The sequence below is a fragment of the Saccostrea cucullata genome, unplaced genomic scaffold, assembly GCF_032062105.1.
Source record: "Saccostrea cucullata isolate Sc308-1 unplaced genomic scaffold, CSIRO_AGI_Scuc_v1 ctg10717, whole genome shotgun sequence".
In the NCBI taxonomy this organism is placed as follows: Eukaryota; Metazoa; Mollusca; class Bivalvia; order Ostreida; family Ostreidae; genus Saccostrea; species Saccostrea cuccullata.
Window position 1 is genome coordinate 1 of NW_026923924.1, and position 22,510 is coordinate 22,510.

At 32.7% G+C, this 22,510-nt stretch overlaps 2 long non-coding RNA genes across 2 annotated transcripts; both read right to left on the reverse strand.

Moving 5' to 3' along the window:
- Nucleotides 1-85: 85 nt before the first annotated feature.
- LOC134265278 (uncharacterized) lies at nucleotides 86-17,261 on the reverse strand. The gene is made up of 3 exons (XR_009991715.1): nucleotides 17,215-17,261; nucleotides 633-826; nucleotides 86-202 (listed from the first exon to the last, which is right to left on the reverse strand). It is a non-coding gene; the product is annotated as an uncharacterized LOC134265278 (long non-coding RNA).
- A 519-nt stretch (nucleotides 17,262-17,780) lies between these two features.
- On the reverse strand, nucleotides 17,781-21,904 carry LOC134265279 (uncharacterized). The gene is made up of 5 exons (XR_009991716.1): nucleotides 21,779-21,904; nucleotides 19,727-19,861; nucleotides 19,376-19,509; nucleotides 18,663-18,797; nucleotides 17,781-18,302 (listed from the first exon to the last, which is right to left on the reverse strand). It is a non-coding gene; the product is annotated as an uncharacterized LOC134265279 (long non-coding RNA).
- Nucleotides 21,905-22,510: the final 606 nt, after the last annotated feature.

Sequence of the window (22,510 nt, forward strand, 5' to 3'; positions counted from 1 at the left end):
ATGACATCAACAGTTCAACACAAATAATCATTAAATGCTTCTGCTATGCTATTAAAGTTTGCAATACTATAAAATTCAAACGTACTTTAACGCGCAACAGTTTCTTCCTCGAAGCAGACTCAGCGTCAACGTCATTATTGGAATTCGTATCTTCATATATCAGAGTATCATTTGACATAACCTTTGTTACGCTAGGGATTGACTGAAAAAAAAATCATCATTTCAAACATAACCTGACTGATGTTGTTAAGATTGTAAGATTTTACATCTGAAAGGATATTCCAAATTTGCACAAAACTTGATATTTCAACATATCTAGATCTACAATGTACCATCATATTCATTCTCACTGAAAAACCAATTCAGCCGATTTTTGTTGGGAAAAAAATCTACCCAAACCTTGTTGGACAATAAGATAAATAATGGATAATTGTTGATATTTGATTTTTAAATTTTATATGCAGCTTTGGTATTCACGATTAAACTTGTATACTAATTATATATTTATTAAATATTTAGAATAAAAAAAGTTAAAGAATACAATATGATAAATTTCAGAAATCTTCATATTAAGTCACTGAGAACATTGAACCTCACGGTATTTTGCTTTTGAAAGTTGTAACATTTTTTACCTTCTTTGAAACAATGGCTTCGTCAAGATGTGGTTTTTTCAACCTGCAGGAGTCCATGTCATGTTTAGTCAGAAGCTCTATGTTGCAATACATTGGCTCCTCGATGACGTCATTTTGATTTCGATTTTCTGCTTGCTTCCTTTGATTCTGGCTGGAGTTCAAATTTTGGCGATTCGAAGAAGCAGATATAGATCCTTGAAAATTATTTTTTTTTTATTTTTTTGGGTAAAAACAAGAATGTAGAATGCTTTACAATTCACAATGTTGATACATCTTAATGCCTTAAAAACTTAAAACTTTTAACATTTGACTGACATAAGTCAATTAAAAATTGGTTGCTATTGTTTACTCGCCAATCGATCGTAGATTCGAAATTAAACTTGCAGGTCTTTCGAAAGAAGCCCAAAAATTCTAGAACCATTCACGACAAGCGTTGGTTCGATAAAGAACCCTCACTGTAGAACTGCTTTGAGTGCCAAGAAAAGGTTTTTTAGAAGCCATTCACTGGACTATGGTGACGTATCTATATATACAAAAACGTCTCAAAGGGGGTGTAAAAAACAACATACAATCAATCAATCTATTTGTTGATCTACGTCCTTAATTTTTCATGTATATTTCTTGTGACTTTCTTCGGGTACCTACATACTTAACCTCTCGATCTTGAATAATGCAGCAATAAAGGTTAATAACCTCTTGACCTTGAAGTTTGAATTACTTTTGGAAAATAAGAAAATTAACCATGTCCATATTTACAGTACGAATGGTGCTGAAATTTTCATGTTTCACAGGTATATTTCCTTTGTTTTATTTTTTTTTTTTTTTTTTTTTTTTTTTTTTTTTTATATTTATTTTCATAACAAACACACAAATATACAAAACCTTTCACACATCCTTTCATACATGTTGGAAAAGAAGACACTAAGTATATTAACAATAATTAGTCAAGAACATTTTCAAAATTTGACACATTAAATAGACATTTCCAATTGGACCATCTTTTTTTATAAAAAATATTTTCTGACAGCTTTTCTTCTAAAGTATAGTAATTATATAGAACTCTCAAAATATCTTTGAAAACAATACAAGAGTTGTTTCTGGATTGCTGAAATAAATATTTCTTCACTAACAGAATAATCAAGTTTATAGCTACATGATCTTTTTCAAAACTACCAAAAATAACAGTCTTTACATCAAATTCAATTCTTTTACCAGACTTTTGAAAAATCCAATCTGACAGTGCCAGCCAAACCACAGAAACTTGTGGACAATAAAAAAATAAATGTTTAATTGTTTCTGGTTCTTGTTCACATATTGAACAAAGTGGAGAATCTTTAATTTTAGACAAGTGTAAGTATTTATTTGTACCTAAAATTCTATGAATAATTCTATAATTGAACCATATCAGTGCTGAATCTTTAGTTAAGTATTTCAAGTTTGTATAAATATGTTTCCACTTAAAATCAGATTCCAACTTTAAATCAATAGCCCATTTGTTTTCACAAATAGGTCTGTGCTGTATTTTAGACATTAAATGATCATAAATATTTCTGGATCCTTTCTTATTCTGACAAAGTATTTTTAAAAATTCAGGTTGGTATGGTTTACCATAAGTAGTTTTTGACAATTGTTTGACATTTGGCCATGAGTATAAAACTGCTTGCTTTAGTCCCTCATAAGTAGTGAATGGCAACTTAACTAAATAATCATTTGTGATACTTTCATAACTAATAAAATTGCCTTCTGTATCAAATAAATCATGTACTACATGGAACCCTTTTTCATACAATGTCTTATAAAATACACATTTATTTTGAATCTTTATCTTATTATTATACCACAATGGTTCTAACAATATATCTACATCATGAAAATTAAAACTTTCTAAAAATTCAGCAAAATAAAGCAAAGTTTCTTTCCAAAAAATATTTTGTATGATTTTTGCCCTTTGTTTACAATATTCAGATCCAACCTGACAAAGTTTATTAATATTACAACCAGTAATTTCAGAAAAAATGTTTATCCAGTTTGAATTATTTGTAAATATTCTTCTAATCCATGTTAATTTTAGGGATTTAATAAATGTTTCTATATTAGTCATTCTACATCCACCTCTCTCAAAGTCTAACTGTAACGTTTTTCGGGATATTTTGTCAATTTTATTTCCCCATATGAATTTATATAGAGTTTTTTCTAGTTGCTGTATCCACTGCACACTTGGTTTCGGAAGACAAATAAATAAGTGTGTAAACTTTGATAAAAGCAAACTTTTTACTACCGTTATTTTTCCTAAAGGTGAAATATTTCTTTTAGACCAATGATTTATTTCTTTCTGAATAAGTTTAAATTTATTATCAAAATTAAGCTCTTCCATCTTTTCAAGATTTGCAGTGTATGTTATGCCTAGAACAGTAAATGGTTCATTTGTCCATTTTAATCCTGTATCACTACATAAAGTATTTTCTGTTTTAATTTTAGATCCAATCCAGACTGCTTTTGTTTTTGAAATATTAGGCTTTAATCCAGAGAATTTTGAGAATTGAAAAAGAAGATCAAGTGCACTTTTTAAACTCTTTTCTGATCCATCCAAAAAAAGAACTGTGTCATCTGCATATTGTAGTAGACAGACTTTTTCCTTCCCTATTTTAATGCCTTTGATATTTTTATTTTGTCGTATCATATGTCCTAAAATTTCTACACAAAGGTTAAATATGTAAGGAGATATCGGGTCACCCTGACGACACCCCCTACCGATTTCAAAAAATTTAGAAAAAATGCCATTTTGAATAACACATAATTTAGCTTTATTATATAGTACTGAAACCCATTTAATAAGGTCAGGGCCAAAATTAAAAAATTGCAACGTATTGTACATAAATTTCCATGATATGGAGTCAAATGCTTTTTCAAAATCTATTAGTAATATCATGCCAGGAATATGGTTTTCATTTGTGGCATTAATTACATCATAGATCATTCGTGTATTTTCCCCAATAAATCTATCTCTAAGAAAGCCCTTTTGATTGTCATGAATTAAATAGTTGAGAACGTTTTTAATCCTATTTGCTATACATGATGAAGCAATTTTATATGTAGTATTAAGAAGTGATATTGGTCGCCAATTTGAAAGGAATTCTCTTGGTTTATCACCTTTCGGTAATATAGAAATAATTCCCTGTTTCTGAGTTATGGATAATTCTCCCTCATTAAATCCAAAATTTATTGATCTGATAAGAAAGCTTCCAAGATCCTTCCAAAAAAATTTAAAAAATTCTACTGTAAAGCCATCACTACCTGGACTTTTATCATTATTCATTTTTTTTAACGCAGATAGGGCTTCTTTATATGTTATACATCCTTCTAAATTATTGGACATGTTGTCATCCAGAACCCTGATATCATCTTTATTAATTATATGTTCTAGATTCACATCTTGTAATTTATTATCAAAGCAAGAGTATAGGTTCTTATAAAATTTCTCAATTTCTGATAAAATTTCTTCCTGTGAAGTAATAATATTACCATTGCTGTGCATGAGTTGGTTCACAGTTTTATTAATAAAATTTCTTCTTTCTAAACTAAGAAAATATCTTGTCGGTTTTTCACCCTGTTCAATCCACTTAAGTTTTGTTCTAACAAAAAGCCCTTTTATATATTCTTTTCTTATTTCTTCTAAGCTATTTTGGGCAGCATTTAATTTTTCTATAATTTCTGTTGAACTATTAATATTTCTCAGTGATTCTAAATATTTTATTTCGTTTTCAAGTAAATTAATTTTTTCGTTTTTTAATTTCTTTTTTATAGAACAATATTGAATTGTAGCACCTCTTATACTCAGCAAAAGTTGCTCAAAAAATAATTGATCATCTATGAGTAGAGATAATTCCTCATTTTCAATTTTATGTATACATACTGGATTATACGGAGAGACAGCATATTGTTCCTTTACTTTTCGCATAGTATTTTTTACAATGTTTACATAAGACTGATCCCTGAGTAAAGAATTGTTAAACTTCCAAAATCCTTTCCCCTTTTCAAATTTGGTCAATTTAATTTCTATAGAAACCATTGAGTGGTCAGACTTATACCCAGGTATAATATCAACGTTATCTAATAAGGCAAAAAGTTCGTTAGATAATAGGAAAAAATCAAGTCTAGCTTTTTTAAGAGGATTGGTTTTAAACCAAGTATACCTTTTACGTTGTTCATATTTCACTCTCCAAGGGTCGGTCAAACCATGCTCAACTTTCATATTCAGAACTGTTTCCCTTGCCTTTTTATTATTTACATTATTATAATTAAAGTAATCTAAATTTGCATCTTGTACAAGGTTAAAATCTCCACCCCAAATTACAAATTCTCCTTGAAAATTTGAAATTATGTCAGATACTGATTGGAAAAATTTTGGATCATCATTATTCGGTCCATATACATTTACTAATAAAATATCATATTTATTAAATACATTAATCTCCAGAACAAGCAGGTTACCTGCTTTATCTTTTTGTTCATTTAGTATTTTATATTCAAAATTATTGTTGAACAAAATTGCGACACCTCTAGAATTTGATTGACCAGGTGATATGTAAACATCATAGCCCCAAAGAGATCTAACTTGTGAATAATCATCAAGAGTAAAATGAGTATCTTGTAAAAAAGTAATTGAGAAATTTTTCTGTTTTAAATAGTTAAGCACGTCTCTCCTCTTTTCTAGTCCCCCAAGCCCTCTACAATTAAATGTTAAAATATTAAAACTCATTTCACTATTCCGTAGCCACCTGTATTACACAATCTATAACTATGCTTTGACAAGTAAATGTTGTCTAAAAACAAAATTGTACGTTCAAGGCATTTTCGATTGAAATAAAATTTCTTTTCCAACAAACAAACATACATACATCTTTCACACAAAGACAAACACAGACAAACAAACAAAAATATTTGCATAATTCCTGGATGGCTCACAAGTTGACAAGTTTAATGTTACTTATACCTTGTTTTCGTTGTCATCACAGTGACAGTCATGTCCATTTTATTTCACCGGATATACATGCGTCCTCGACTAACTAAAGAACCAAGTCCGGATCGCCTCATCTTTTCCGTATTTTCTTGTCAATATCATCGTATAAATCAAATTTGATTCTTCGTTTCCCGCATTCTCCGTAAATGTGTCCATTAAAGTACCATGCCGCGGATATTCTGTGGTCCTGCAGGAGTCTTGTTATAAGGGCTGCATTCTCTTGTGTCACGTCATCCGTTACTTTGACCTTGACATCATTCTGTAACTCTAGTTCTTTAATGTCCGATCGCTTCTTCATGACCTTTACTTTGGCTTCCATGGTTTTAAGCTTTATTATAATTGGCCGATGTTGGTCTTTCTTTCCTGGAATCCTATGGATTGCTAGAACGTCATCTTCTTTAATCTGTTCGCCCACTTCCTCGAGCACTTCATTCACAACCTGTAAGGGTTCTTCCCCTTTCTTCTCTGGTAAACCATGAATTTTTAAATTATTCTTCCTCGAATATTGTTCATTGAAATTTGCTTTTGAAATTGCTGACCTTGTCATCCATTCGTTTTCTTCCGTTCTGTTATGCAAGTCGTTTAATACTTCTTCGTGTTCCCTAATTTCTTTCTGCAAATCTTTATTTTCCTGATGTAGTTTCTCATTCTCTTCTCTGAGTTTTACGACTTCATCGTTCAATTTCTTCTCAAACTTTTCTTGGTAACTACTAAATAATTCTTCTACAACACTTCTCACAACTGTTTGAATATCACTAACCTTTATTGTCTTTTTGAGTTCGTTGTTAATCTCGGTCAGCTGTGTTTGAATTGAATCCATTGTTATTTGCATGGAATTTTCCTGCGTACGTTTTGGAGAGGACTCAGAGGAAAGAATTCCCTTCTGGCTATCCTTTTGACTGTCTTTTGGAGATTTGCTAGTAGCTGGAGTAGAACCTTTACGAGTAGTAACACCAGTAGAAGGCATCTTAAAATATTTGTCAATAGTACTCATGTAGATCTACAGGCTATAAATAGATTTTACTCACTACACTATCGTTTCGATCTAATTCCTTAAAAATACCACTCCTAGATTTCAAATAAGGAAACCACTGCATGTATCCGCCCTGAGCAAGTCTGAATTCACAGTTTGACCATGTTTCAGTCCTATAAAACTTGTCAACTCGGCCGCTCCACGCTCCCTCACTCGACGCGTCTTACCTCGAGCGGCGCCATTTTTCATATTTCCTTTGTTAGGACCTTGGAGTTTGACCCATTTTTAGCAAACTTTCAGCTTGACCATGCATTATTTTGAAAGGTTGATAACGTTGGCTTTCTAATTTTATGAGTGTATCCCTTGTGGCAGGATTATTTTAAAACACCAAAATTTTGACCTTCTTTTTAAGAAATAAACCCTGGCCTTAACTTTTGAACACTAGACAAAAGTATGAATGTTAAGCTAAAATAATTCACATGTATGTATAATATGTTTATTTCTTGTAGGAAGACCTTTCTTTGTGTACTAATATTATTTTTACCAGTCTTTAATTTTTGCATGAAGTTTGACTTTTAAAATATTTTCAGCTTGGCAATTAGCTATCTGACGCGGGCGGTCTATCACATCATAATTATGTTCCCCAAACGAAGTTTGGGAACATATTGTTTTTACTCGGTTTCTTATTATTATTAAGGTCTTCCGTCTTCACGGAAGACCTTATAGTGATTCTATTGTTTCTTCTTATTATTATTATTCTTTTTTTTTTAGACAAAATTTTGTGCAGGCGATTTCTCGTAAACTATTTGGTGGATTTCAATGAAAATTTCAGGAATTATAGGTCATTATATGAATTTTATATAAAATTCCGTTTGTTGGAAAATTCGCTACCAGTGCCAAGTTATGGGCAATTTCCTGATTTTAAAATGCAATTTTGTCTTCGAATGTTCTCAAAAACGGTTCAAGATATTTATTGGAGACTTGTTAGAGATGATAGACCATGAGTTATAGATGTGCAATTTTTCCTTCGTTTGCGTCGTCAGTACTTCCGGTTGCTACAGGAAGTGAATTTAAAATGTGCACTTTTTCAACTTTTTTTGTTTTTCAATATTTTTCTTTTATATAATTAATGGTAATTAAGATCCTACAGGAAAGGCCAAATATATAATTTATTTAAGAATTGATCAATCCACACACTAGATATTTGCATTTAAAAATCTGAAGGTGTCCAAGATGGCGGCGGTCTCCGTAAACTCCGCCATTAAGCAAGTCGGGTTCTAGAAGGTCAGCTGAGCGTTTAGATGAACGAAACTTCTACCAAAAAGAGTTATGAAATGTAAAGGATTCTTTAGATTGCTACATCGCAATTACGTTGCATTGAGTATAGTTTTAATATGAGGTTTCCTCAGACTTCTATTGAAATTGCTTTTGTTTGCATCTCATAGTAGAATACAACATGACTACAACTGGAAATACGATGACTACAGACTTTTGTTTTGCACCAGGGAAAACTTATCCTAAACCATGGTTATTCATTCGCCTTTCATTATTCTAAGACAGATGAATTGTTTCAGAAGTAATATACAAGTAGATTTAGAGATGTGGTCCCAATAGCATAACAGTAAGCGCTTTAATTTGTATTTCCATGCTGGCGACCCGGGTTCAATCTCCTTTGTTTCCATAAAAAGTTTTATCACTTTTTCAGCTCGATTTTGCGGGGTTTTTTTTTTCAGAATCGGACGGAAGACCTCTCGTTGCTCGCAACGAGTTTCTTTTCTAGTTATTAAGGTCTTCCGACTTCCTTCGGAAGACCTTACTGTTATTCGTCTGTTTTTTATTATTATTATTATTTTTCTTTTTTCATAGTTAGGGCGATTTCTCATCTGTGCGTGGACGGATTAAGAAGATTTTTACAGGGATGATGCATCATAAAAATATCTCCAGACGTGTTTTTCATTTTTTTCAAAATTCACTTTCGTTCGCGATTTTTGGAGATTTTTGTATTTTTAAAAAGGCATTTTGTCCAGCAGTTTTCTCGAGAACGGCTTAAGATATGAAAGTGAAAATCACTGAGGTGATAGAACATCGAACTCCGTTATGGGCAACGACCTTTACTTTTCGTTGTCGGCACTTCCGGTCGCAAACGGAAGTGAATTCAAAAAGTCCCATTTCTCAACTTTTTCGTTTCTCAATATTTTTCTTTGGTATTTACAGGGTTTATAGCATGTCTTATGAGAATTCTAAATATATGTTCAATATTTTGATGCGTGCATATATTGAAAAGATATGACCAAACCAAACTTTGTCGTACTGTTGGGGGTTCGAATCCCGCTGTGGGCGTTGCAAAAATTTTTTTCTCTGATTATGTCTTTTTTCAGTTGCAATTTACTTTTCTCTCTTTTTTAACATGTATGGAAGATTTTTTCCGATTCTTAAAAGCTATTTTTTCAGATATTTTGAGAAATACCTGTAATAATCACAATGTATGTTGAGAGACTGGTGTGAATAAACGTAAACAAAAAATACATTCTGAAATCTATTTCATGGGATGATGCAGCATAGAACTCTAACGAAAATTCGGTCGGAAGACCGCTTGTTGCTTTAGCAACAAGAACGCATCTAGTTATTATTATTATTCTTTTTTTTCTTCTTTGTTCTCCGGTACTTTTTTGTCCGCGAGTGTTCTCAGAAACTGTTCACCCAACTAAGCTAAAACCTTTTTAGGGTTAATAGGTGTGTAGTGTAGGTGTGCGGAACGAAGGTCATTTTGCGCGCATACGCCTGCACGTGCGGGCGCGTGAAATGAGTGAAATGACTAATATATTTAATATAGCCATAACTTTAACAATTTTCTATGAAATGCTTTGAAACTCATTATATAAGGATATATTAATAGTGTAGAAAATGTGACACTGTCAAATTAGCAAGAACTCACGCGCATCCACGTGCGCTTCGCTCTGATTGGCTGAAACAAAAATCTCAATATCTTTTCTGTTTTTTGACGAAATGGTATGAAATTTAAAATATAAGCATACTTTGGGATGTCCTACAATATGATATGTAACATTTGTCATGAAAGCACACGCATGCACGTGCGCTGCAATCTGATTGGCTTAAACTTCAAATGGCTGTAACTCCCTTGTTTTTCAACCAACCAGGATGGGATTTAGAACATAGACAGACATAATAGACTCCTACAAGAATTTGTGGTCATCATGCACATGCATGCACGTGCATGCACGTGCGCTTTGCTCTGATTGGCTGAAACAAAAATCTCAATATTTTACTTGTTTTTCGACAAAATACTTTGAATTTAAAAAGATAATCATACCTTAAGACGTCCTAAAATATGATATATAAAAATTGTCAATAGACCACGCCCATGCACGTGTGCTGCGATCTGATTGGCTTAAACTTTAAATGCCTTATAACTTTTTTGATTCTCAACAAAACAGGATGAAATTTAGAATATGAATAGATATGACGGATTCCTACATTATGCTACCATCAAACTTGAATGCAAGGACATGCATGCACGTGTGCGCGCGCAATGCGTTAAATGACCAATTTACTTGATATAGTCGTAAATTTTTTATGAAACGTTTCGAAATTCAAAGAATAGAAACATGTTAAAAGTGTAGTCACGATGATATGGCCTCATGCATTGCACCTGCGCGCGCGTGCAATGATCAAATGACTTGTATACTTGATATGGCCGTTAGTTTTATATTTCTTTATGTAATGCTTTGATGACCTTGAACTTTGACCTTGACCTTTGACCCCTCGACCCAAAGGTCACAATCCAGCTCAAGTTCGTAGATGTATCTACAAACTCACTTTAACAAATGCTAAGAAGAAATAAGTCCACCGCCCCCCCCCCCCCCCTCCTTAAAAAAAAAAATATCAATAGCAACGTAGAAAATTTCTCTGAAACTCAATCAACACCTGGGATCGACATAAAATTTCACTTAAGGTACAGAAAAGACTTCATAGAAAGTTTCCTGAAAGTTTTACGGTAAGTCTTTAAAGTATATAGAAATTATGAATTTTTACGGCAAAAATTACAAATTCTGTCGTGTTTGAAATTTAAGTGCAGACGAACAAAGATATGATATAAACCTTTTAAAGCCTATTTCTCCAGATGTCGTTAATAGCATTCAATTCTACTGATATGAATTAATATTTTAATACCAAGCATTCTTCTTTTATTTTACCATTGAAATTTATCTGAATTTTTTTTAGAATTACACAATCCCCAGAAATAGCGAGTTTCGGTATATTAAAAAGCAATACACGTTTCTTTCCCGTAAAACATCAGGTGTTTGAATTCATGAAAAAATATAAATGAGGGGGTGTTAAACAATACCTGTCACCTTAGCTGACACCAAAAAACCAGGGTACGTACACGACATTTTCTGATTTATTTGCATCTGCAAACAGGGCTACCCTCAAATCCACGTGTTTTCAATGTCTTTATAAACATCTCAAAAGCACCCCAGGAAGTAGCCTCTTATGCCCTAGAAAAATAGTTCCTGTCAAAAAACTATTTATTTACAGAGTAGATAAAATTTCCTAGGCACAGGTACCAGAGTTGTCAAAATGGCCTGGAAGGAAATTAAAAAAAACTCTCAAAAGAAAGGAAAATCGGCTTTATATGTATGGATCTACAATTGACTAAGTTCATTTTGATTGGTCAATTACCGGTGTGGTACCCCTAGTCGCCTTGAACCCAGTCCTGTCTTTCTGAATAAAACCAACTCCGAACCCGATGTAAAAATCCTAGTAGAGAAATGAGAATCTGAATTTTGCTGTCTTATTATGTTCCCCAAACGAAGTTTGGGAACATATTGTTTTTACTCGGTTTCTTATTATGTTCCCCAAACGGAGTTTGGGAACATATTGTTTTTACTCGGTTTCTTATTATTATTATTATTATGTCGCCCCGAACGAAGTCGGGGACGACATATTGATATTGTACGCATGTTTTTTTTATCCAGGCTGTTTCTCGGAGATGGCTGGGACAATCTTCCTGAAACTTTCCTCAAAGGACGATCACTGGTTGTAGTTGTGCAGTGAGGTTGTTCAGTTCCAATATGTCTACCGTTGCCATGGAAACCTGTAAAAAGCGACAAATTTTGTCCGAGAGTGTTCTCTCTGGTCCCTTAAACGTTCGTCATGAAACTTTTCTTATTTTAATGATTAGTATCTGTAGTTATGCAACTCGCATTTAAAATTTTCAAATAATCGATTATTGCCATGGAAACCAGGTGAAAGTTAAAATTCTTTAATTTCAATTTTCTCAATAACTACGCAGGCAATCGTTTTGAAACTTTCAGTGTTTATTCCTTGCAATGTGTCAAAGTGATTTCTACTTTTAAAAAAAATTGTAATGAGTCGCTCACAGTTGCCATAGAAACGAAAAAGAAAAAAAGATTCAGATGTACACATGTGTTCTCCAAGGTCTAGGTCAAAGGGTCAAAGTTCTTGGTGTCCAATAAAAGTTCTTTTCACAAGGATTACATATTTGAAATACGAAAGCCCTAGCCCTTACCGTTCAAACGTAAGGTACTATGTTCAAGACAACCCCCCCCCCTTTTTGAAGCGCACTGCCAGGTAGAATACACAGATATAACATATACAATTTACAGGTAACGTTTTAAAAGTTTCATTCATAAAATTCAGTTCTCCTGATGTGATTTGATAGTTTGCCAACAGTCATTCTTCTTCTGTCTTGTCTCTAGATTTTATAATTATTTTGTTTTTTTCTATATAAAAAATAACGATTGTCAACTTCATTTATTAGCATTTCGCGTTTTTTGGTATATCTATTACTTGTATATTATTAATTTCATTAAATAGTGCAAGAATAAATTAGAAAATTGGTACGTTATTTCCATAGTTTTTATTCATTCATAAATCTTTGGATCCGCTCCTATACAGGTGCGCTAAGCCTTGATCACTACTGTAAACAAAACATTCATCTCGCCGAAAATGTTCATGATTCCGCTAAACTGAGAAAGTTTACACATGATTTATCATCTCATAAGAAACATCAGACCTGTACAGTGCAGAAATGCTCGAATTGAAGGGGAAAATTCAGGAGTTATTGATGGGAAAAATTCAGGAGTTATTATGTCGCCCCGAACGAAGTCGGGGACGACATATTGATATTGTACGCATGTTTTTTTTATCCAGGCTGTTTCTCGGAGATGGCTGGGACAATCTTCCTGAAACTTTCCTCAAAGGACGATCACTGGTTGTAGTTGTGCAGTGAGGTTGTTCAGTTCCAATATGTCTACCGTTGCCATGGAAACCTGTAAAAAGCGACAAATTTTGTCCGAGAGTGTTCTCTCTGGTCCCTTAAACGTTCGTCATGAAACTTTTCTTATTTTAATGATTAGTATCTGTAGTTATGCAACTCGCATTTAAAATTTTCAAATAATCGATTATTGCCATGGAAACCAGGTGAAAGTTAAAATTCTTTAATTTCAATTTTCTCAATAACTACGCAGGCAATCGTTTTGAAACTTTCAGTGTTTATTCCTTGCAATGTGTCAAAGTGATTTCTACTTTTAAAAAAATTGTAATGAGTCGCTCACAGTTGCCATAGAAACGAAAAAGAAAAAAAGATTCAGATGTACACATGTGTTCTCCAAGGTCTAGGTCAAAGGGTCAAAGTTCTTGGTGTCCAATAAAAGTTCTTTTCACAAGGATTACATATTTGAAATACGAAAGCCCTAGCCCTTACCGTTCAAACGTAAGGTACTATGTTCAAGACAACCCCCCCCCCCTTTTTGAAGCGCACTGCCAGGTAGAATACACAGATATAACATATACAATTTACAGGTAACGTTTTAAAAGTTTCATTCATAAAATTCAGTTCTCCTGATGTGATTTGATAGTTTGCCAACAGTCATTCTTCTTCTGTCTTGTCTCTAGATTTTATAATTATTTTGTTTTTTTCTATATAAAAAATAACGATTGTCAACTTCATTTATTAGCATTTCGCGTTTTTTGGTATATCTATTACTTGTATATTATTAATTTCATTAAATAGTGCAAGAATAAATTAGAAAATTGGTACGTTATTTCCATAGTTTTTATTCATTCATAAATCTTTGGATCCGCTCCTATACAGGTGCGCTAAGCCTTGATCACTACTGTAAACAAAACATTCATCTCGCCGAAAATGTTCATGATTCCGCTAAACTGAGAAAGTTTACACATGATTTATCATCTCATAAGAAACATCAGACCTGTACAGTGCAGAAATGCTCGAATTGAAGGTGGCATGTCAGATTTGTTTTCCGGCAGAACCTCCAGAAATTAAAGTGAAAGTAGGGAATTTTCTGAATTCAATCGGCAATCCTCGGCTGACTCCGCTACGCTCCATTATGTGCGAGGTACGAGTCATCCGAGGAACTCCGATTGTTCTGAATTCTCACTGGCGTTTTAATACACAAAATAATTCGGCTGATCTTCTTAATAAATAATATTTGCCAAGCTTTTTTGGTAGGAAAGATACTGCCAGTTAACAAGTATGAGGCTCAGTTCAGTACATCTGCCCAATTTCTTGTATGCAAGTCTGCAATTTTGGACTTGTAATTTTTTTCCTGCACTAATGAGTGGGATGTACCCAATTAAGGTCTTCCGTTATTAACGGAAAGAACTGATCATACGACTGGATGGTTGTCAAAGCTTAGCTAATGGACCATTGTTTTAGTGATGATAAAAATGAAAGTCTTGTCCAATACGGGGCGACATATGCTATTGCTTGCAATAGCAGACTTTCTAGTTTTTTTTCTTATTTGTTCTCCGGTACTTTTTTGTCCGCGAGTGTTCTCAGAAACTGTTCACCCAATTGAGCTAAAACCTTTTTAGGGTTAATAGGTGTGTAGTGTAGGTGTGCGGAACGAAGGTCATTTTGCGCGCATACGACTGCACGTGCGTGCGCGTGCAACACGTGAAATGACTGATATACTTAATAAAGCCACAACTTTTACATTTTTTAATGAATTGCTTTGAAACTTATTATATAAGGATATATTACAAGTTTAGATAATATGACACTGTCAAATTAGCACGAACTCGCGCGCATGCACGTGCACTTCGCTCTGATTGGCTGAAACAAAAATCTCAATATCTTTTTTGTTTTTTGACGAAATGCTTTGAAATTTAGAACATAGTCATGTATTATAATATCCTACAGCATGATATATAAAAATTTTCATGAAATCACGTGAATGCGCATGCGCGTAAATCTGATTGGCTGAAAATTTAAATGGCTTTATCTCCTTTGTTTTTTGATGAAATGCTTTGAAATTTGGAATGTAGTCATGTATTATGATTTCCTGCAATATCATATACAAAAAAATCAAGAAATCATGCGAATGCACGTGTGCTGCAATCTGATTGGCTGAAACTTGAAAGGGCTATATCTCCTTTGCTTTTTGAAGAAATGTTTTGAAATTTAAAACATAGTCATTCATTAGGATGTCCTACAATACAATAACAACAAAAAAATCATGCAATCACGCGCATGCACGTGTACTGCAATCTGATTGGCTGAAACTTGAAATGGCTATAAATCCCTTGTTTTTCAACCAAACAGGATGGAATTTAGAATATAGATAGATATAACGGACTCCTACAAGATGGTTTGGTTATCATGCACGTGTACGCACGTGCGTGCATTTAGAACTAGTGATATTAAAAATACACTTGAATGAGTGATTTTTTAATACTTTTGGACTAAATTCTTTCACATATAGTATATTAAAATATTTATTGATAGTTTAGGAAAATGATATAGTCATTACGCACCTGCATTCACATGCGCGCGGGTGCGATTAACATTTGAAAATAATTGGTATCCTTAAAGGGAAACGTTGTTAAAGTCGAAAATGCATAGAGTTTGTCTTATTTAATGAAGCTTACAGGGAATATGGCACCAAAAGGGAGTTGGGGAGCGTTTGGGGAACATCTGTAACGGTTCCCGTTACAATTAGCACTAGTTTTGTTTTGTTTCTATTTGTTTTAGACAATAATATTTCTATTCATTGAAAGAAAAACCTAGTGAATTTAACTAGTGTGCATCGTCAAAAACAAGGTGGGGTTTCCATATAAATCTTGCCCTGTAATTTTCTTAAAAATGAAACTGGTGTAAAGATGTTAACGTGCTTTCTGAATCATAGGAATTAATTCCATGCAGAAAAATCAAACAAATCATGTTTTTCATATGTATTTTTAAATGCTAATTGTGATGTCATAAACATGTGTATTTTCCCCCATTTTCTTGAAAAGTAGCAGAAGACACCAACTTTCAATAGAGTTTTCTCTCAGAAAACTATGTCCACAGGCATCGCCCACAAAGATTTTGAGATATGTGATTTTTTATTATTGACTTTTGCACAAAATATCAAAAAAAAAAAAAATAAAGTGGGCGACGGTTGTGTACACTATTTTCTAAAGGAAAATTACCCTTGAAATGGGTCTTGAGGCTTTTCCTGTTTAAAATAGAGAAATGTGTCACATTCATGACGTCCTATTTGCAGAACGGTAATGGTTCTTCATGCCATATTCTTTCCTGATTTATCAAATTTATATAACTAACTAATATTTAAGCCAGTTTCAAAACTTTTTGATGACATTACATTTGTAGGGCACAATAAAGCTAAAACCATAACTTCTTGTTGTCGTGATTATTAATCTTTCAGTTTACTGGTTACGATTGTGAGTTGTGGAGCAGGGTTCGTATAGATACCCTGATACCTAGTGAAAGTGACTTGTAAATTCTAGATTTACTAATCTTATCTAGTTTATATACACAATACCTAGTAAAACTATACTTTTAAGGTATTGATTGTATGAACCACTTATCTTCTTTGTGACTTTAACTAGTTTTTTTTTTTTTTACAGTGTTTATGGATATATAAGTTAAGTGCTCTCTCGTGTAATAAACGTAAACACTTAACCTTTATAGAAGTAAATATGTCCTGAGATGATCATTTTAATTTGATTATTTAAGTATGTAATATTTTAATAAAATCGGAAACAATAGTACTTCGTTGTGCTTTAGCTAAAGTTATTTTATCCAATTGACTTCTCATTCATATTAATCGTTTTTTCCTATCAATATATTGTTATTAATGATAATTAATGATATTATCCATATTCTGAATAAAGATTAAAACATAAAAAAGAGCCAAAATATAAATTTTGATATCGTATGCGATACCTGTATATCAGTTTACTTTGAGGAACACCCTGAACAGAAAAGAAAAACAGCGAAATAGATTACGCAAGCAATGAATATATTTGTAAAAATGCACTGAAGGATATGGAGACTGGTCATATACTGAGAATGTGAAAACCAAGGTCCAGTAGGTGTTATCACGAAAAAGATAGTTCACTCCTCAATGGCCCTTAGTACAAATACCAAGCATTAGAATTTAAACCACCAGCAAGTGATGATGTATCCATATGAGTAAAAATTTCTCGAAGTTGATGTTAATTAACATACAAAGAACATTTTCAGAACGTTTCAATTTTTTAAGGAAAAGCAACGATAAATAATTGAAAACACTCACGTATACAATTTAATTTGGAATTACATGGTCGTTTTCGTTGACGTTTTCTGAATAAAATAAGGCAGTGAAGTAGAACAATATTTGTAGCAGAAAACGCACAAATATACAAATCGGAAACATGATAAACAAAATAATTACATTACTTTTTTTAATCTTATATATATTTATGTATCTCTCCAAGTTTTAATTTTTTTCTTTCCCCCTTCAGTTACTGAGTATCAAAATAATTACACGTATTTTTACGTAATAAAAGTTGCATTAGCCTTAAACACAGTTAAAACACTAGACAAAGTTTCAGCTAAAAAACAATTCAATTTTTTTATATTTATAAATACTTAACTAAGGTATTTCTAATGATCATCAAAATACGAATTTCGGTTGTTTAGATACAACACATATTAAAAAATCCAAACCTTTGTTTTGTAAACAAGGCTCGAGCCATGTTTTTGTTTACATTGCTTAAACATAGTAAAATATGCTTATTCAAAGCAGCTTTTTCAATAGTATGACGGCGATTAGCGATTTCAAGTGATGTACTGACAGAATCTTATTTTCAAATTTGATATTTTCTACATGTAAACCAAAACAAGACACGAATCTTGTTTACATTATGAAGGATTTTCAGTTCTGTATCTCGTTTGTAAATCAATAAATGGTGTTCAAACTTTTGCTCATCATTAGAATTGTACAAGAAAAGAATAATATTAAACATTAAACTTGGTTTTTAAATAATCAATTCAAGCGGTGTAAATGTCCCTTTGAGCACGATTGAATCATTATTTATAATGCCAAACACTCAATTTCACATTATCAAACTTTGATTAAGAAATACTATAAAAAAAATTCCCCAAAGCTAAACAAATTTCTGAAATGAAAATTATTGAAACATATAACCAACACTTTTGTCAAAAAAAAAATTAATACTATCAATCCTATCAAACTTACGCTAAGGTTACCTATACGTAAAAGTAAGATACATTACCTTACTACCACGACAATAATTATGACTATATAAACCACCAGTACACTTCCACAGGCTCCATTTAATACATATATAAAAGGGAATATCACTGTAGAGGTTTTAAGAGCTGAAAAAACGAAATTGAAAACGTCAACTTTAAGGAAACTTAAAAAAAGAGTAACGATGGAAAAAATAAAAAAGATTTTGATTTGCATTGGATAACTTTATTTATGTCTTAGTTATCTCTACATACACTGTATACATGTAACTCTATTTTGCCAAAGAAAACCATAAAATATTTATTTTACTTTGATTTTAAATCAGCAACGTATTTTTTTTTTTATCTTTTTGAAGCATATCAATTATGTAGCTTTACTCACAAATTAGTATGTCGATTTCTAATCAAAATCTTAACCTCAGCTTTTATTTTTGATACTGCATTTTAAGTCTTCATTATGGCGATGATGCTGTAGTTTCTAAACGTTACCTTCCTGACACGTGTCACCTATCCAGCCCTCTTTACATAATCCCTGGCACGACCCTGTCACGTGATGGCAAGTCTCGTTTTCACAATTCTGACATTGTCCAGAACAGTTGTGACCGTATTGCCCTTCAGGGCAAACTGAAATTTTACGAATTGTTCTATTTCTAAAATTATCACATGCTAAATCTGATAGATGCAAAGTATTATGGACATTAATATAAATTTTTTTTTTTTGGTTTGAAATGTGCTATTTTTTGTTATGTCTACGTGTATACTGTAAACCAACTTTAATTCGCGACGACTTTATTTCGCAATTTACCAAGGATAAACTAGTTCGCTACGATAATTTTTCGCGATCAAGCCTTTTTGCATCTGTTGTTAATAGACAAATACACTTTAAGAATCGGTTCGCGACGAGAAATATTCGAGATGACGAGGCTCTCGTGAACTTCTCGAAAATTTCTCGCACGCGAATAAAAGTTGGTTTACAGTATATATGCCATTAAAATAGCTATACATGATATTAATTTTATCGGGCGCCAAAAATAGTTTATACATTATCAAAATCATATTCATACGCATAATAACACGTTAATTTGAACAATCTCAAGACATTTGCTAGCTTTGTTTCATTTTTTTCAAAGTTGTTGGAATGAACGCGTTTCTTTAAAAAATAATTCCTGAATAGAAACGAAAGAAAAGCAGAATCAATTCACCCTGTCCGCACGTTTCTCCAGTCCAACCATCGATACAGCCTACGTCACATGATCCAGTTATATGATCACATGACATTTAACGCACGAATCACATGTGTTCTTACACCTAAACCCATACGTGCCATTTGAGCACTCTGAAATAAGCAAAAACGAAATGATACTGGTGTTATTTTTTGTCAAAACGTGAACACATGAAGAGAAAAAAGAAAGAAGTAGGATATGGAGATAACGAACAGTATTCATTTTCTAAGTCCATAAAATAAAACAAAATAGGAGCAGAGCAAACACGGACCTCCGAAACATCAGAGGTAGGATCAGGTGCAATGGAGGAGTGAGAAAAAAACTATTCACCTTCCACACAAAGATCCCCAGTCCATCCATCCATACAACCAATGTCACATGACCCAGTTATATGATCACATGATATATTAACACATGTGTCACATGTTTTCTTACACTGAAACCCATACGTTCCATCTGAGCACTCTGAAATAAAAAAAGAAATGATTTTGCTTTTATTTGTTGTCAAAAAGAGAACATATGAAAAGAAAAAAAAGACTAGAAACTCTTGTTGCTACAGCAACAAAAAAGGTCTTCCTTTCTTCTCTATTTATCTGTTTGAATATCTTTTTTTCTGTTTTAAAAACAGACATATAATATTTACAAATGATATTAACAGAACAAGAAATAAAATACAGAATTCACATTCTGAGTACAGAAAAACAGATGGGCGGAGGTGTATTTTACCAAGATTATCGATGTTACTAAAACCGTTTGTAATCTTGATAACATAATTATGTAAAATCATTTCAAATACCTCATTTGTAAGCAAATTGTTTGGAAAGTTAAATTTTCAAAATATGTAGATTTTCTCTCATGACTGGAAGTTGACATTTTTGTTTCCGGGATGGGATCAACATATTTCAGAACTACAAATATAAGTTGCAATTAAATGATGCAACAAAATATTCAAAAAAGTAAAGTTTATTTTCCGATCCCTATGATCACTTCCTGTGAGAACCGGAAGTGATGACTAACACATTTAACCCAATATGGTAAGCGTACTCCTCAAGGTTTATAATTCCTTTACGTTCAGTGTCTTATTACCGTTTCTAAAATCTTGCAATAAGTTGATATTTTGAGATCAGGAAATCACGTCATCGGAAGTGAATTTTTCAAAGATATTTGACGTTACTCTAGACATTTGAAGTCTGAATAACATGTCCAAAAATCAACCAAATATTCTATCTATAAAAGATATTTATGGGGTAGCATAATACTCAGATTATGCAGTTTTTCTCTCATAACCGGAAGTTATCGTTTTTGTATCTGGTGGGACTGACATATTTCAAAACTACATATAAAAGGCAATAATGTGACGCAAAAAAGATTTCAAAAAGCAAAATTGAAATTTTCGATATTTATTATCACTTCCTTTGGGGACCGGAAGTGACGGCTAACAATCTTAACCCAAATAGATTTGTCTACTCGTCAAGATCTGTTACTCGTATAAGATATATGTCTTAATCTCGTACCGTTTCTGAGATTTTGCTATGATGACTTCTCATTATGCGGACCGGAAATCACGCGACCGGAAGTAAATTTTAGAAGGATATTTAAGGCTACACAAGAGATTTGCAGTCTGAAAAACATATCCAAAAATTATTTCAAACACTTTTTCTACAAAAGATATTTATGGGGTATTATAATACTCAAATTATGCCATTTTTCTTTCATAACCGGAAGTTGTCGTTTTTGTTTCCGGTGGAACTGACATATTTCAAAACTTCAAATGAGAAGCAATAATGTGATGTAAGAAAAAATTCAAAAAAGAAAAGTTGAAATTTTCGATTTCTTTGATCACTTCCTTTGGGGACCGGAAGTGACGACAGACAATCTTAACCCAAATGGACTTGCCTACTCATCAAGATCTATTACTCATATAAGTTTCAGTGATTCAATCTCTTCCTGTTTATAACATACGAAGCGGACAATTTAAAAAAAAAAAAACGGAAATCGGACATATTTGTCGAACGGAAGTGACTTTTGAAAAATTTGAAGATTTCTTTGAAGAATTGTTAGTCCATTATTTATACATTGAATTGACGACAGATTCTTCCTGATTCCATGCCACCTCTGATTGTTCGGAGTTCCGTGTTTGCTCTACTCTTATTTTGTATTGTTTTATGGACTTTGATATTGAATACTGTTCGTTATCTCCATATCTTTCTATCATTTTCTATAATTTCATGAAATTTTATGAAAATCCGTCCAGCCATCTCTGAGAAATCGTCCAGAAAAGAAAAGGCGAAAAAATAATGATATAGATGAAGAAAAAGAAGAATTAGTAGAATCATTAAAAGGCCTTCCGTCTGAAACTGAAAACCTTAATAAACGATTCACCTTCAACACAAAGATTTCCAGTCCAGCCCTCAATACAGCCACTATCACATGACCCAGTTATATGATTACATGACATATTGACACATGTATCACACGTGTTCATACACTTGAATCCGTACATTCCACTCTAAAATTAAACAAAATATTGTCGGAGATATTTTGTGAATTGTAATCATAATGATTTTTAAGAAGAAAAAAATCTTGCTAGAATAAATTATATATTGAAAACTTTGATCCGCTGTTGTAATTTAACCACATCCTATTTCCTCGGTCGTAATTTTGAATAATCACTACCTTAGGTTTTCAGTTGTTTACGTCTTTTTGGGGCCGATTAATGGGGAACTTGAGAATGAATTTTGTTAAATAATCCTGACCTGATTACTTCTACTTGAACGAGGATTTTGCCCTTCATTTGAATAGTTTACAATTACTTAATGTTAAATCTTTTCTTTTCAAATTGGCCCAATGGTACTTCAGAAAATGATAATTGGACAAATTCATCCGAATGAAAAAAGTTAGACAGGCAGACAAAGAGAAAGATAGACAGGCAGACAGAGAGAAAGATGATGAATAAAAGGTGCTCATACAAAGTTCATGTGATCATGAGCTATAAGAGTTTTTCGAAGGAAGACAAAAAAGTATAAATAAATAAAGAATGTCTTCATGCATCTCAAAACTGCTTTTACTTTGTTCACAAATGTCCCCTCTATATCCCGGCATGCACCTTCCTGG